This window comes from Chenopodium album, chromosome 3 (genome assembly GCF_948465745.1).
Source record: "Chenopodium album chromosome 3, dcCheAlbu1.1, whole genome shotgun sequence".
Classification (NCBI taxonomy): domain Eukaryota; kingdom Viridiplantae; phylum Streptophyta; class Magnoliopsida; order Caryophyllales; family Amaranthaceae; genus Chenopodium; species Chenopodium album.
In genome coordinates this window covers 48,035,650-48,049,444 of record NC_137836.1, presented here as the reverse complement: position 1 = coordinate 48,049,444, position 13,795 = coordinate 48,035,650, and the positions used below count along the sequence as shown (strand labels likewise).

The 13,795-nt window shown below is 38.9% G+C and overlaps 1 non-coding gene across 1 annotated transcript; it reads right to left on the bottom strand.

Moving 5' to 3' along the window:
- Window positions 1–3,788: 3,788 nt before the first annotated feature.
- Window positions 3,789–3,894, bottom strand: LOC145626012 (small nucleolar RNA R71). Its single transcript, XR_014110897.1, has one exon. It is a non-coding gene; the product is annotated as a small nucleolar RNA R71 (small nucleolar RNA).
- Between the last annotated feature and the right edge of the window lie 9,901 nt (window positions 3,895–13,795).

Below are 13,795 nucleotides of genomic sequence, written 5' to 3'. Positions count from 1 at the left end.
AAAAAATAAGGGTATTTTGTGTAATTATTTAACAAAGTTAGGGCATTTGGTGAATTAAATTTTATTGCTAACGGAACTTTAACGTCAGGAGTATTTTGAGGTCACGGTGTGAATATTAACAAACGTCAGTGGCATTTGGTGAATTTTGAAAAACTTGAGGGTATTTGGTGAATTTTTGAAAAGTTCAAGGGCATTTGGTGAAAAAACCGTTGTTTTTTTGGTGACTACTTGATTGTGATTCTAAGAAAGGCGCCTTCTTTGTTTCACTTTTAGGGATACCACCAAATTTTAAAATTTTAGCCTACCCCTAACTTTTTGCCCTTACGTTACAACCTTTGGGAAAGTCCTTTCGATCTAGTGGTTGAGTCATATATCTAGTGGTTGAGTCAAGATGTCGAGAAACCCTCAAATTCTACTCTTTTTCCGGTTCCTTCGAGGAACCATAGAGACACTTACTAAGGGAAGATTTGAAACCATAGGGAGAACGCGGCTAGTTTGGTTGGGAAAAAAGTGGATTCCGCCTCATTAGTTCTCTACACTTAGCATACCTTATGTTTCAATCAACCGTGAATATCTTGAAGCATGCATACCCATTTCATATATAAAAGTGTTCATGCATTTTCATTTGACCGTTTGTGAAAGTCCTTGTCAAGAGCTATTTGTTTGAATTTTTGTTTTACCTTATTTTTCTTCTTAAATGATTTTGCCTCATTTTATTTTAAAGAGTTGTAGGTTAAACTCTTAGGAAACCCTTACGAGACCTCACTCGTCCTTATAGGCGACTTTGGGGTTTAAAGGGCTTGTTGCAGCTAAAAACAACTGTGATTCCCGCGTTAGTGAGTCTTAGTGTATATTCTTCTTCCCTCTTTTTCTTTTCTAAATAAACCCTCCTTATTCCTTTTTAGCTTTTGTTTTGCTCGGGAAGAGCAAAAGTCTGGCTTGGGGGAATTTGATGAGTTTCATTTATGGTACTCATAGGGTAGTGTTTTAGGATACTTTCACCTTATTTTTCATGCTTTTCTTTTATCATTTTGGTCATTTCTCCTGTAGTTTCTCTATTTCTTCTTTCCTCCTGTTTTACTTTCCTTTATGTGGTTTTCTTCATGTTTCTCTTTTAAATCGCTTTTTTTTTTCTTCTCTTTTCTCTCATTGGTTTCTTTTGTATGTGTGTAAGGACTTAGCTTCGCAAAGGAATCAAGAGGAGCAAAAAGAGCTAAGCAAAGGAGATTCAAGCCTCTTGGAGGGGGCGCTCTGCATCTTATCAATGCCACGGGCGCGTATCCAGAGGGCCACGGGCGCGGGTAAAATGCATCAAGTTGGTGATTTTTGGTAGGAACTCTCCGCGCTCAGGCCGCGGTGTAGCTGCGGCCGTGGAGAATCTAGAGAGACCGCTCCAGTTAGAGAGACCGCGGCCCCCCTGTCCTCACCTGGAACAGGGCACCTGCCGCGCTGATGAGTGTCCTTTATGGCATTTATAGGGTAGTGTTTTAGGATACTTTCACTATATTTTTCATGCTTTTCTTTTACCATTTTGGTCATTTCTCCTTTAGTTTATCTATTTCTTCTTTCTTCGTGTTTTACTTTCCTTTATGTGCTTTTCGTCGTGTTTTCCTTTTATTCTGCTCTTTTTCTCTTCTATTTTTTCTCTTTGGTTTCTTTTGTAGGTGCCTAAAGACTTAGCATTGCAAAGGATTAAAGAGGAGCAAAAAGAGCCAAGGAAAGGAGTTCAAAGCCTCTTGGAGAGGGCTTGGAAAGGTCTCGGAGAGGGCGCTTTGCTTCTTCTCATGGTCGCGAGCGCGAGTCCTAAGGGCCGCGGGCGCGGGCTAAGTGCATCATTTTGGTGATTTAGGGCAGGAACTCTCCGCGCCCTAGCCGTAGAGATTTTGGAGAGGCCGCTCCAGATAGAGAGACCGCGGCCCCCTGCTTCACCTGGAACAGAGCATCTGCCGCGCCCTTTGTCGCGGGCGCGGGTGGCATCGTCGTGGGTGCGAGCTAAAGTACCCGCGGGCGCGGGTTTTGCCCAGATTGCCCGCGGAGTTAGTTATGGGTTCCGTACCCATTTCTGCGCGCCCGCGGGGTTTTCTTGGAGAAGGCGCGACCGATCAGTTTTTCTTCTTTGTCTATAAATACTCTTGTAAATCCTTTTGAAGGCCAACTTTTAGATAATATTTCATTTGCTTAGTTTTTAGAGACAGAAACTAGAGATAAGTTAGAGAGAAAGTAGAGATTGTAATCCTTAGATTTGATTTGTAATTCAACATTGCTTCTTCAACCAAGTTTGGAATTCTTCTTCATATCAATCAAAGTTTGTGAGATTTCTTTCCTTTGAATTTACTTCATTTGCAATTTTCTATTATGCTTGATTGTTTGGTTTTGATTTTCATTTAGTTTTGAGAATTTATTGATTGATTGTACTTCCTTTTGATTTAACTTGAGATGATTATGTTTGTGATTGAATTTGTTTTGGCTTTGAATTACACCATGATTATTGAGTAGATTAGTTGCTAGGGAGAAGGGGAAGCATGCTTGATTGATGATTTTTGCTAGTTGATGATCCTTGATTGATTGAATTGTTGCAATTAAATTGGTTGACATAGTTGTGCATGTGTTTAATTAGACTAGGAGTGATCAACCTGTAAAATTAATCTAGATTGCATTGCAAATTTCAATGACACGAACAATTGATTTAAGAATTTCGTTAATTGATTGAATTTGATTGTGATTCTCCTTGTTAACGATTCATAGTGAACCCTAGCTTGGTTTATAGGAGATAACCTTTGAGTTCCTTTTATTGCAACTATTTTTTATCCCATGCAATATTTGATTCAATTGGGTGATCTATCAATTAGCATGATTGTTAAGCTTGAATGTGGAACCTATATCCCTAGTGTTAAGCAATTAGATTGATTTCTTTGAATTGTCTTGATTCTTGTTATCTCAGTTACAAAACTCAACGATTGTTAATTCTTCGATTTAGCTTAACATTAGACTATAGCATAACTTTGATTCATTCCTTTGGGTTCGACCCTTAACTTGCTTCTATACTCGTATAAGGTTTGTTAAGCGTTTACAAATTTTGTTTGACCAAGGGAGAATTAGATGACGACCTAGTTCCAACCCTTGTTAAAATGGCACCGTTGCCGGGGAATGACATTGGTGATTTGTTATATTTGTTGAGTCTATTTCATCCTATATAAAAAAAAGATTTTCCTCTTTAAGGCTACATTTGTAGCCGTGCTACTAATCATTTCCTTTTAGTTGTATGCATAGAGCACGTGGTCATTTACCTGTGCCATTTGATTCGGAGATTGAGAGGACTATTACAAGGCTAAGGGTTGCTAGGAGATCATTTAGCTCTAGCATTTCAAGTGAGGAAGAACCGCAACAAGAGGAACAAGCAAGAATGGGAGAGAATCCAAGAGTGTTATTGAAAGAATTGGGGATTCCCGGTGCATATAGATTTGAGAGTGGAATAGCTCCACCCACAACACCGGAAAATGATTTTGAAATTAGGCTGGCTATGATCACTTTGATAGAGAGGCGAAAATTTAGTGGAGCCAAGCATGAGAGCCCGCTAAATCATCTCAAGGAGTTTGAAAAATATTACAATACTATCAAGGTGAACGGAGTTTCCTAAGAATTCATCTGCCTCAAGCTCTTTCCCTTTTCTCTCATTGGGCGTGCTTTGGAATGGCTAGACAAGGAGGTTAAGCCGAATTGTCTAACTTCATGGGATGAGGTTACAAAGGAATTTCTAACTCGTTTCTATCCACAAAAGAAAACGGCGGAGGCAAGAGCTTTGATTCAAGGCCTCAAACAAAAGCCAAGTGAGAGCCTCTATGAAGCATGTGAGAGATATAAGGAGTATCAAAGGGAGTGTCCTCACCACGGGATTCCAACCTATCAAGTTATTCAGATTTTCTATGGAGGCCTCAGTCCCCTAGGCAAGTCATGCCTAGATGGAGGAGCCGGAGGTCCCATCATGAATAAGACGGAAGAAGAAGTGGTGGACATCAATGAGGATGTTGTGAGGTACTATAGAGATTGGCAAGATGGTGAGAGAGAATCAACTATCAAGAGTAGCTCTTCGGTGTACTCGGTTGATCATTTGAATGCAATCAACAATCTCTCCTCACAAATGGCAAACTTTGGGAAGGAAGTGAATGCAATCAAGGAAAAATTGGAGAGTTCTACTTCCTAAGCTCCAAGTCTTCCCTCCCAATTTAAAGGGAGAGGTACTCCTTCCTCTAGTAACATGCCTAGTGGTTGTTTGTTTTGTGATGTGTGTGGTTCATATGATCATGATTCTAGTAATTGCCCTCTTGCTTTTCCGGAGAGTAATGATGATTTTGATAATAATGAGAGTGAACATGTGAACTATTTGTCAAACAATAATAATGTGCAAAGGTTTGACAATCAAAGGGGTTAATGGAATAGGAATTACCGAAACCATGGTAATTTTGACAATTATAACCAAGGTGGTGGTTATAGGAACCAAGGGAAATAAGGTTCTCGAGGTAAATATAACAATCAAGGTTATAGTGGCCAAAATCAAAACCAAAATTATGGTAATCAAAACCAAGGTTATGGAAATCATAATCAAGGTGGTGTTAACCATAATCAAGGTTGTGGTCAAAATCAAAATAGGGGTAATTGGAACAATCAAGGGAGAGGCAATTTTAAAAATAATGCTCAAAGAGGCCCTCCACCCGGATTTTCTCCAAAGACTCGAGTTAATAATTCCTATTCACAATCCTCTTCCTCTAGGACTAATTTGGAGGAAATCATTGAAAATCAAACAAAGTTGTTGAGCACTTACATAGCCGTACGTGACAAGAAATTTAATGAGTTGATGACTCATAATAAGATGCTAGAAAACCAAATTTCTCAACTTGCCAATGCTTTGAAAGGCCATGCTAGTCCTTCATCTTTACCTTCCCAAGGCTTAGATCCTAAGAGACCCATGAATGCTATTGTTACAAGGAGTGCTAAGGTTCTTGAGGAGAGTTTGCCTAGGAAGAGTGGAACTAAGGAGTTCCCTAAGGAGGCCTTGGTAGAGGATGAGAGAAATGGTGCATCTTTGAGTGAGGTTGTAATTGAGACACCTAGAGAGGTTAGAGTAGAGAAAGATATTGTGAAACCCAAGCTTCCATATCCACAAAATTCATGAGATATAAGTTGGATGAACAATTTGGAAGATTTATTGACATGCTTAAACAACTTCATCTTTCTCTACCTTTTACCGAAGTTGTTACCCTAATGCCCAACTATGCAAAATTCCTCAAAGACATTTTGAGAGGTAGGAGGTCTTGTGATGTGGTGGAGACGGTCAACTTGATCGAAAATTTTATTGCAATTATAATGAACAAGATGCCACCCAAGTTGAAAGATCCCGGAAACTTCTTTATCCCTTCTGCCATTAACAAGATGCAAATTAATAATGCCTTATTTGACTTAGGAGGTAGTGTTAGCTTAATACCATATTCGGTTTATCAAAGAATTGTGTTAGGGGAATATATGCCTTCCAAAATCACCTTGCAATTGGGCGATAGGTCAATTAAGATTCCCAAGGGGAAGGTTGAGGATGTTCCTTTGAGAGTAGGGAAGTTTGTGATTCTGGTAGATTTTGTGGTGCTTGAAATGGATTAAGATGCTACCATTCCCATTATTCTTGGTAGACATTTTCTTGCTACCTCGGGTGCTATGATTAATGATAAGAGTGCGAAAATTTCACGAAAAGTAGGAGAAGAGGTTATTGAATTTGACTTGATTGAAAGCATGAAGTATCCATGTTCTTCTCTAGAAAATTGCATGTTGATTGATTCTCTTGATCTTGTTGTATCTTCCAAGAATGAGCACTTGCTCACTTCTAATGATCCTCTTGAGAATGTCTTTTTGAACAAGGATAAGATAGAAGCTCCTATCAAGGAAGTGGCAATGTATGAGGATTTTCTAAATGGAAGCATTGAGGAAGTGGATGAGCATTTGTGCATGAATATCTCAAGCCAAGAAGCTTTGCAAGCCGCCACTTCAAAGGAAGGTAAAGGTGTACCAATGGTTGAGGTCAAACCTCTTCCATCACACCTTAGCATCAAGTGATCAAGATGGAGCGGTCCCAATTCGGCCAAGAGTGATTTTCCAAATGGTTTTGTAGAAGTCTCAATTCAAGATTCTCTTTCTCTGTTCTAGGCTAGTGACAATCGTCTAATGAAGTATTTTGACGATGCTTTTGTTGGTTTCGTTGACTCATTCTTTCTCCGACAACCACCTTAATTGGTGGTGGACGTCGAGCTAACGACGTTAACCAAAAGCGCTACCCGGGAGGCAACCCAGTTTTCTAACCTTTTTCTTTGATTTTACAATTTCCTATACTTCCTCTTTTGAGAAAGTTTCTTATTTCCTTTATTTTTGTTTGTTCTTTTTAATCCTAGGTACCATGAGTTTGGATCGGAGAAAATTTCTAAAAATTTTGGTGCTACTTCAAGATTTCATGAGGTTTGGTTAAGCTTTGAGAAAAGGGTTCGTTGAGGTTATATGTTCTCGTGTTTGCATTCCCATCGATTTTTATTCATGTTCAATAATATTTTGGATTGTTTCTTATGACATTTTTTTGTCCTTGATCATGACATTCGTTAGGGACGGTGAGAATGCAAACAAGAAAGCATCACTAAGGGTGTTTCTCTTTTTAGAGCTTTCCTATGTTGCATGTGGTGCGCACGCACCAGGCTGTGCGCACGCACCACAAAGATTACCCGCGGGCGCGGGTGTCTGCACATCTAAAATCACCAAATCCGACCAAGAACTCCCCGCGGGCTACCCGCGGGCGCGACATTATAAGGAGCGGGCGCGACCTTTTGTTGCGCGCACGCTTGTTGGCAGCCCTTATTACCCCAAAACGCACCCTACTCTTTCAATTCTCTCATTTTTCCCTCCTAAAACCCTATACCCTCTCTTGCAATATCAAACCTACTTCACCTCTTTTGCTATCATTTCAACATCAATTACAATTGCCAACATCAAGTTTTTAAATCTAAAACCAAAAAGTTTCAGATTTTCTTCCCTAATTCAATAAAAAATTGGGTTTTTTTCAAAATTTTGAAGTTTTGTGTTGAGGTTTGGAGCTTGTTTTTGGGGGTTCTATTTGTTCTTACATCTTTATTTTGAGCATTTTTACAAGCATTTCAAGGCTTCATTGAGGTATGGTTTCTTTTTGTCTGTTTATCTTCTTCCTCTTTGATTCAAGCTTGAACCCCTTGTTATGCTTTCATGGTGAAACTCTATGGTTAGTTCTTTTCACTTGAAATTTATGTTGAATGATATCATTGAGTGTTGAACTGAAGTTTCTTCATGATAAATGTGTAAACTTTGATTGAAATCTTGAATAACCATTGTTGGCTATTTTCTCTCTCATGGGTTTTCTTTATGTTGGTTTCATATCTTTTGATAATTCGATGTTTGGGGTTTATTTTGCTCAATTTGACTCATGAATTGGTTTCTTATGCTCAATTTTTCCTTTAATCCATGTTTATTTGCTTAATATTCATGATGTTATTAATGACATTGTTCATTTGTTACCATCTCTTTCTTTTATTGTGAGATAATTCCATTTTGTGCTTGTTCTTGAACAATTACTTATGCTAAGTCTTGATACTTTGTAGATGGCCACACTTTGTCATAAGAAGCGAGCTAGAGCAAGTTCAAGCAAGCCTAGGTATGTTGTTCCACCTCCACCCGAGGTTGAAGAAACTTATGGCATTGAATTTTCAAAAGAACCACATTGGGATTGTTTCAAGCGTCTATCCAAGAGGAAGCTTAGGCCAACGAGATTCTACAAACAAACAACAACCAAGTTTCTAGGGATTGATGAGGATGTTCGCCTTCTTGCGGAGGGCCTTGATCTTTTAGAGTTCTTGGATTTGAGTGCCCCTACTTATGCTAGAGAGACTTATGAATTACTTTCTTCTATTGAAGTTGTCCATGAACCGGGTGCAAATTATTCAAAGATTTTGACTTTCCAACTCTTCAACAATGATCACTCATTGACGGATGCTCAACTATGTTCATATTTCATGTTTCCTTGGGCCGAGGATCCGGATCATTGTATCTATCCGGCTCATAGTAGAATGGAAAGTGATCATGGATATGATGAGCAACGTTGGTGGAGGAGTATCTCGGAGGAAGGAAAGTATGACCCTCAAACTTCAAAGTCTGCTTCCATGATTCATCCGGCTATACGGTATTTCAACCGAATCCTCACATACGCTCTTTTCTCAAAGGACTTTTTGGGAGCTATCTCCCGTGAGGAGCTTTTGTTGGTTGTTGATAGCCGACCAAAACGACTTCGAAATTGAGTCGGTGGATTTCACGGAGCATTTGATCTCTCGATTCTTGGATATTCGTGATGGAGTTTGCCTATCGGGGTGCATCCAATTGGGTTGGATGATTTCTATCCTAGATCTTTGCATCAATGATGACTACAAAACTTTGTTAGATGAGCTTCCTCTAATTATTGATCCTATAGAAAAGTCTCCTTCTCATTTTCTCAACATCTCCGCCCTTGTGAATCAGAAGTTTCTCGATCGAACTAGGAAGGATGATGTCTTCATGTGGAAAGTTTCTCGGTATAAGGAATGGTTCCTCATCCCTTGCAAGGAGGCAACTACTCGACCCGAGGACAGAGATTCCTTGTATTGGAGGCGCCCGGTACGAGATATTAATCCTACTAAAGGTAATACAAAAGTGTTCAACTATGCAAAGAACCATACCGTGAGGAAAAATTTTTCAAGAGGTTGTTCAACCAATGCGTGCTCATCGAATGCTCATTCTCTTCCCCTGGTTGAACTGGGAGGTACACCTACTCTTTCCCCCTCTCCCACTCCTTCTACTTTTGATAAGTCGACCATTCATGCCAAGCTTGATTCTATTGCTAACGTGTTGTACTCCATGCCTTCTGTGCAACCCCATTCCCTTGGTTATCATTACCATATGTGTCGATTATATGATTTGCATGTTTTGAGGGGGGAAATAGAACCTTACGTCAATAGGAGACTTTTGATCCTACTGTGGGTCCTAGACTTTGTTGCCCTTATTGGGAGGGCCCCCATATTCACCCTAGTTCTATCATAAGCACTACCCCGGGCACTTACGACTATAGGCGTCCCGGTGGTTATGACTATGCATATGATCCGGCTAATCCTTCGCCTTTTCTGGACCCCGAGACTTTTGGTAGGAAGGGTAGGTTGGGTGAGCCGATTTTAGATGATTGGTCTCATTATTTTAAGCTTGATAGAATTAGGAGGGAAAGTCGGTTGAGGGGTAAGGCTCCCATGGAGGTGAGCGAGATGGCAAGCTCTAGTCATTTGATTGAGACCGGTGAGGGGAGTTCTCATTCTACCCCTTACCATAGTGAGGAATGATACTACCATACCCCCCCCCTTCTTTTGTGCTTTATATAATGTTTCTCTTTTGTTTACATGTCTTTAGGTTTAGAGTTAGAAGGGTGACCCATTTTAAGCTTGGGGGCATTATATGTCGTTTGTTGTTGTGCTTCGTTGTTTTTCCCTCTTGCTTTTGTAGTTCATTCTCGGTCTTGTCTGCTTCTGGTGTCGATCTTTGAGTCCTTTGGTTTTATGATGATGATGTTGTTCTTCTATTAAATTCTCTGCCAAGTTTTTTTTTTAATTTTTTTTTTAGCCTTGTTGCTTGATTCGCTGATCGCTGTCTGATGCGTTTCTTTGTATCTCTGTTATGATCATTCCTGATGATGATTATCTGATATCTTGTTTCTTGTTACCACTTCGATCTGATGACTCATTTGATACTACTCCTGTTGCTATTACTACTTGCTTTTCCTTTATTTTCATTATTTTATTTTCTTTCTTTTCTTCTTTTATTTTATTTGGAAGTTACTAAAAATTTTCTTTGTATATAGTTCTTTATTTCTCACCTTGCTGTAATGCTTATGCTTGGGATTTCAACAATTCGTAAGGTGCTCTTACACCTTGATTATGTAGCATAGCTTTGGCAACCGGTGAGATCTTTCTATATCACTTCTTTTTCTTTTCTTGATGGATGTTTAGTTTAGGATTAGCTTTAGTATGTGTTGAATGGTTCAAGGATGTTTGCATTGTAACACCTTGCGTATTTGGGGTCATTGGTGTTGTTGCCGAATGACCACTTGTTTGACGATTGGGTATTACTTGTACTTGCTTGCATTCTTGTACTTTTCTCTCTTTCTTTTGATTTTTAGTTCTTTTCTTTCATTCAACTAAGAAATAAAACATTTTTGAGGCTATTCTTTTTCTTTTTGCTTGTTTAGCTCTTTTCTTTGGACATTCTACATCTCGGAATTTTGCCTTTGCCTGTATGCTTTCCTATGTTTAATTGGTGTGCATGTTTTGAGAATATTTGTGGTTGACTCTAGGATAGGGTATGCTAAGGTAGTGGTTTAGACCTTTTGGGGCCTTGAAGCTGGATTTTGTTGGGTTTGTGGTAAGACGGAGTTGCTTCCTTTGGTTGATTTGACACCCTTAGTGAGTTTTTGCTAAATCCATGTGAGGTTCATTATTTTTCAAGCCTTCAACATTTATTTGCATGAGCGGTATGGATCCTTGACTATTGCGGACCTAATCTATAATCTTGAGTCATAATTCTCAAACTCGAGACCGAACCAACTAGGGAGGACAAATGCATCTTTTTAGGGTGGTAATTTTTCATTTCTAGGATTTTTCTTTCTTTTTAGTTCATTGGGTTTACATTTGCCTTCTTGCTAACCATTTGAGCCTTTCCCCTTCCTTACAAGCCACATCTTTAGATTTTAAGCTTTTTGTTTCATTTTTGTTTCCATTATTGGTTTATGTGAAACAATTGATGATTATTGTTGGAGTTTGTGGTGAAGAAGTTTGGGTATTTGGTTCTCTTGAAAGCAAGTTTATATTTTGATATTTGTGTGAATAATGGCAAGTGAATAAAGTGTAATCCGTCTAAAGTAAAACAAAAGGCAAGGAAAATGCAATTGCATATTTGTAAAAGCCGTCCTAAGTTTAAGAGGCATGGGCAATTGTTTTGATATAAATGAAAATACAAAAGTAAAACAACAAAAAAAAGTGAAAATGAGAGAAATTCAAAAATAATTGGATGTAAATTCTTTTCCCTTGTCAAGCATTGAGGACAATGCTTCCTTTTAGCTTGGGGAGAAGCGTTTATGCTTTTTGTATATATGCTTGTGTATATAGCTTTGAATAAGCTTGGGGGTGTTAGTTTGTTTTTGTTTGGTGACTACTTGATTATGATTCTATGAAAGGCGCCTTTTTTGCTTCAATTTTAGGGAAACCACCAAATTTTAAAATTTTAGCCTACCCCTAACCTTTTTCCCTTATGTTACAACCTTTGGGAAAATCCTTTTAGCCTAGTGGTTGAGTCATATACCGATGGAGGTCATTATGAGTTAAAGCCTAAGGAAAAGGGATACAAGGTCAAGATGTCGAGAAACCCTCAAATTCTACTCTTTTTCCGGTTCCTTCGAGGAACCATAGAAACGCTTACTAAGGGAAGATTTGAAACCATAGGGATAACGCGGCTAGATTGGTTGGGATGAAAGTGGATTGCGCCTTTTTAGTTCTCTATGCTTAGCATACCTTATGTTTCAATCAATTGTGAATATGTTGAAGCATGCATACCCACTTCATATAGAAAAGTGTTAATGCATTTGCATTTGACCATTTGTGAAAGTCCTTGTCAAGAGCTATTTATTTGAATATTTGTTTTACTTTCTTTTCTTTTTAAATGATTTTGTTTCATTTTGTTTCAAAGAGTTGTGGGTTAAACTCTTAGGAAATCCTTACGAGAGCTCACTCGTCCTCATAGGCGACTTTGGGGTTTAAAGGGCTTGTTGTAGTTATAAACAACCGTGATTCCTACGATAGTGAGTCTTAGTGTATATTTTTCTTCTCTTTTTTTTCTTATGCTTAAATAAACCCTCCTTATTCCTTTTTAGCCTTTGTTTTGCTCGGGACGAGCAAAAAGCTAGCTTGGGGAATTTGATGAGTGTCATTTATGGAACTCATAGGGGTAGTGTTTTAGGATATTTTCACTATATTTTTCATGCTTTTCTTTTACCATTTTGGTCATTTCTCCTTTAGTTTCTCTATTTCTTTTTTCTTCATGTTTTACTTTCCTTTATGTGCTTTTCACCGTGTTTTCCTTTTATATTGCTCTTTTTCTCTTCTATTTTCTCTTTTTGGTTTCTTTTGTAGGTTCCTAAAGACTTAACTTTGCAAAGGATTCTAGAAGAGAAAAAAGAGCCAAGCAAAGAAGTTTCAATCCTGTCGGAGAGGGCTTGGAGAGGGCGCTCCGCTTCTTCTCATGGTCGCGGGCGCGGGTCCTAAGGGCCGCGGGCCCGGGCTAAGTGCATCATTTTGGTGATTTTAGACAGGAACTCTCCGCGCCCAAGCCGCGAGCGCGGAGATTTTGGAGAGGTCGCTCTAGATAGAGAGACCGCGACCCAACTTTACCTGGAATAGGGCATCTGCCGCGCCCTGAGCCCATTTCTACGCGCCCGCGGGGTCAAAAGTGCAGCGGGCGCGGGCTACAGTACCAGCGGGCGCGGGTTTTTCCCAGATTGCCCGCGGAGTTAGTTATGGGTTTCGTGCCCATTTCTGCGCGCCCGCTGGGTCTTCTTGGAGAGGGCGCGGCCGATCAGTTTTTCTTCTTTGTCTATAAATAATCTTGTAAATCCTATTAAAGGCCAACTTTTAGATAATATTTCAGTTGCTTAGTTTTTAGAGAGAGAAACTAAAGAGAAGTTAGAGAGAAATTAGAGATTGTAATCCTTGGATTTGATTTGTAATTCCACATTGTTTCTTCAATCAAGTTTGGAATTCTTCTTCATACCAATCCAAGTGTGTGAGATTACTTTCCTTTGAATTTACTTCATTTGCAATTTTCTTTTATGCTTGAATGTTTGGTTTGGATTTTGATTTAGTTTTGAGAATTTTTTGATTGATTGTACTTCCTTTTGATTTAGCTTGAGATGAATATGTTTGTGATTGAATTTGTTTTGGCTTTGAAATACACCATGATTAGTGAGTAGAATAGTTGTTAGGGAGAAGGGGAAGCATGCTTGATTGATGATTATTTCTAGTTGATGATCCTTGATTGATTGAATAGTTGTAATTAAATTGGTTGATATAGTTGTGAATGTGATTAATTAGACTAGGAGTGATCAACCTATAAGATTAATCTAGAGTGCATTAAAAATTTCAATGACACGAACAATTGATTTGAGAATTGCTTTAATTGATTAAATTTGATTGTGATTCTCCTTTTTAACCATTCATAGTGAACCCTAGCTTGGTTTATAGGAGAAAACCTTTGAGTTCCTTTGATTGAAACTATTGTTTGTCCCTTGCAATGTTTGAATCAATTTGGTGATCTATCTATTAGCATGATTGTTAAGCTTGCATGTGGAACCTATATCTCTAGTGTTTAGCAATTTGATTGATTTATTTGAATTGTTTTGATTCTTGTTATCTTAATTACAAAACTCAACCATTGATAATTCTTCGATTTAGCTTAACATTAAACTATAGCATAATTTTGATTCATTCCTTTGGGTTCGACCCTGAATTTGCTTCTATACTCGTATAAGGTTTGTTAAGCGTTTACAAATTTAGTTTGACCAAGGGAGAATTATATGACGACCTAGTTCCAACCCTTGTCACGCACTCTTAGCCGCGGGCGCGGGTGACTTTGCCGCGGGCGCGGGCTACAGTGCCCGCGAGCGCGGGTCTTGACC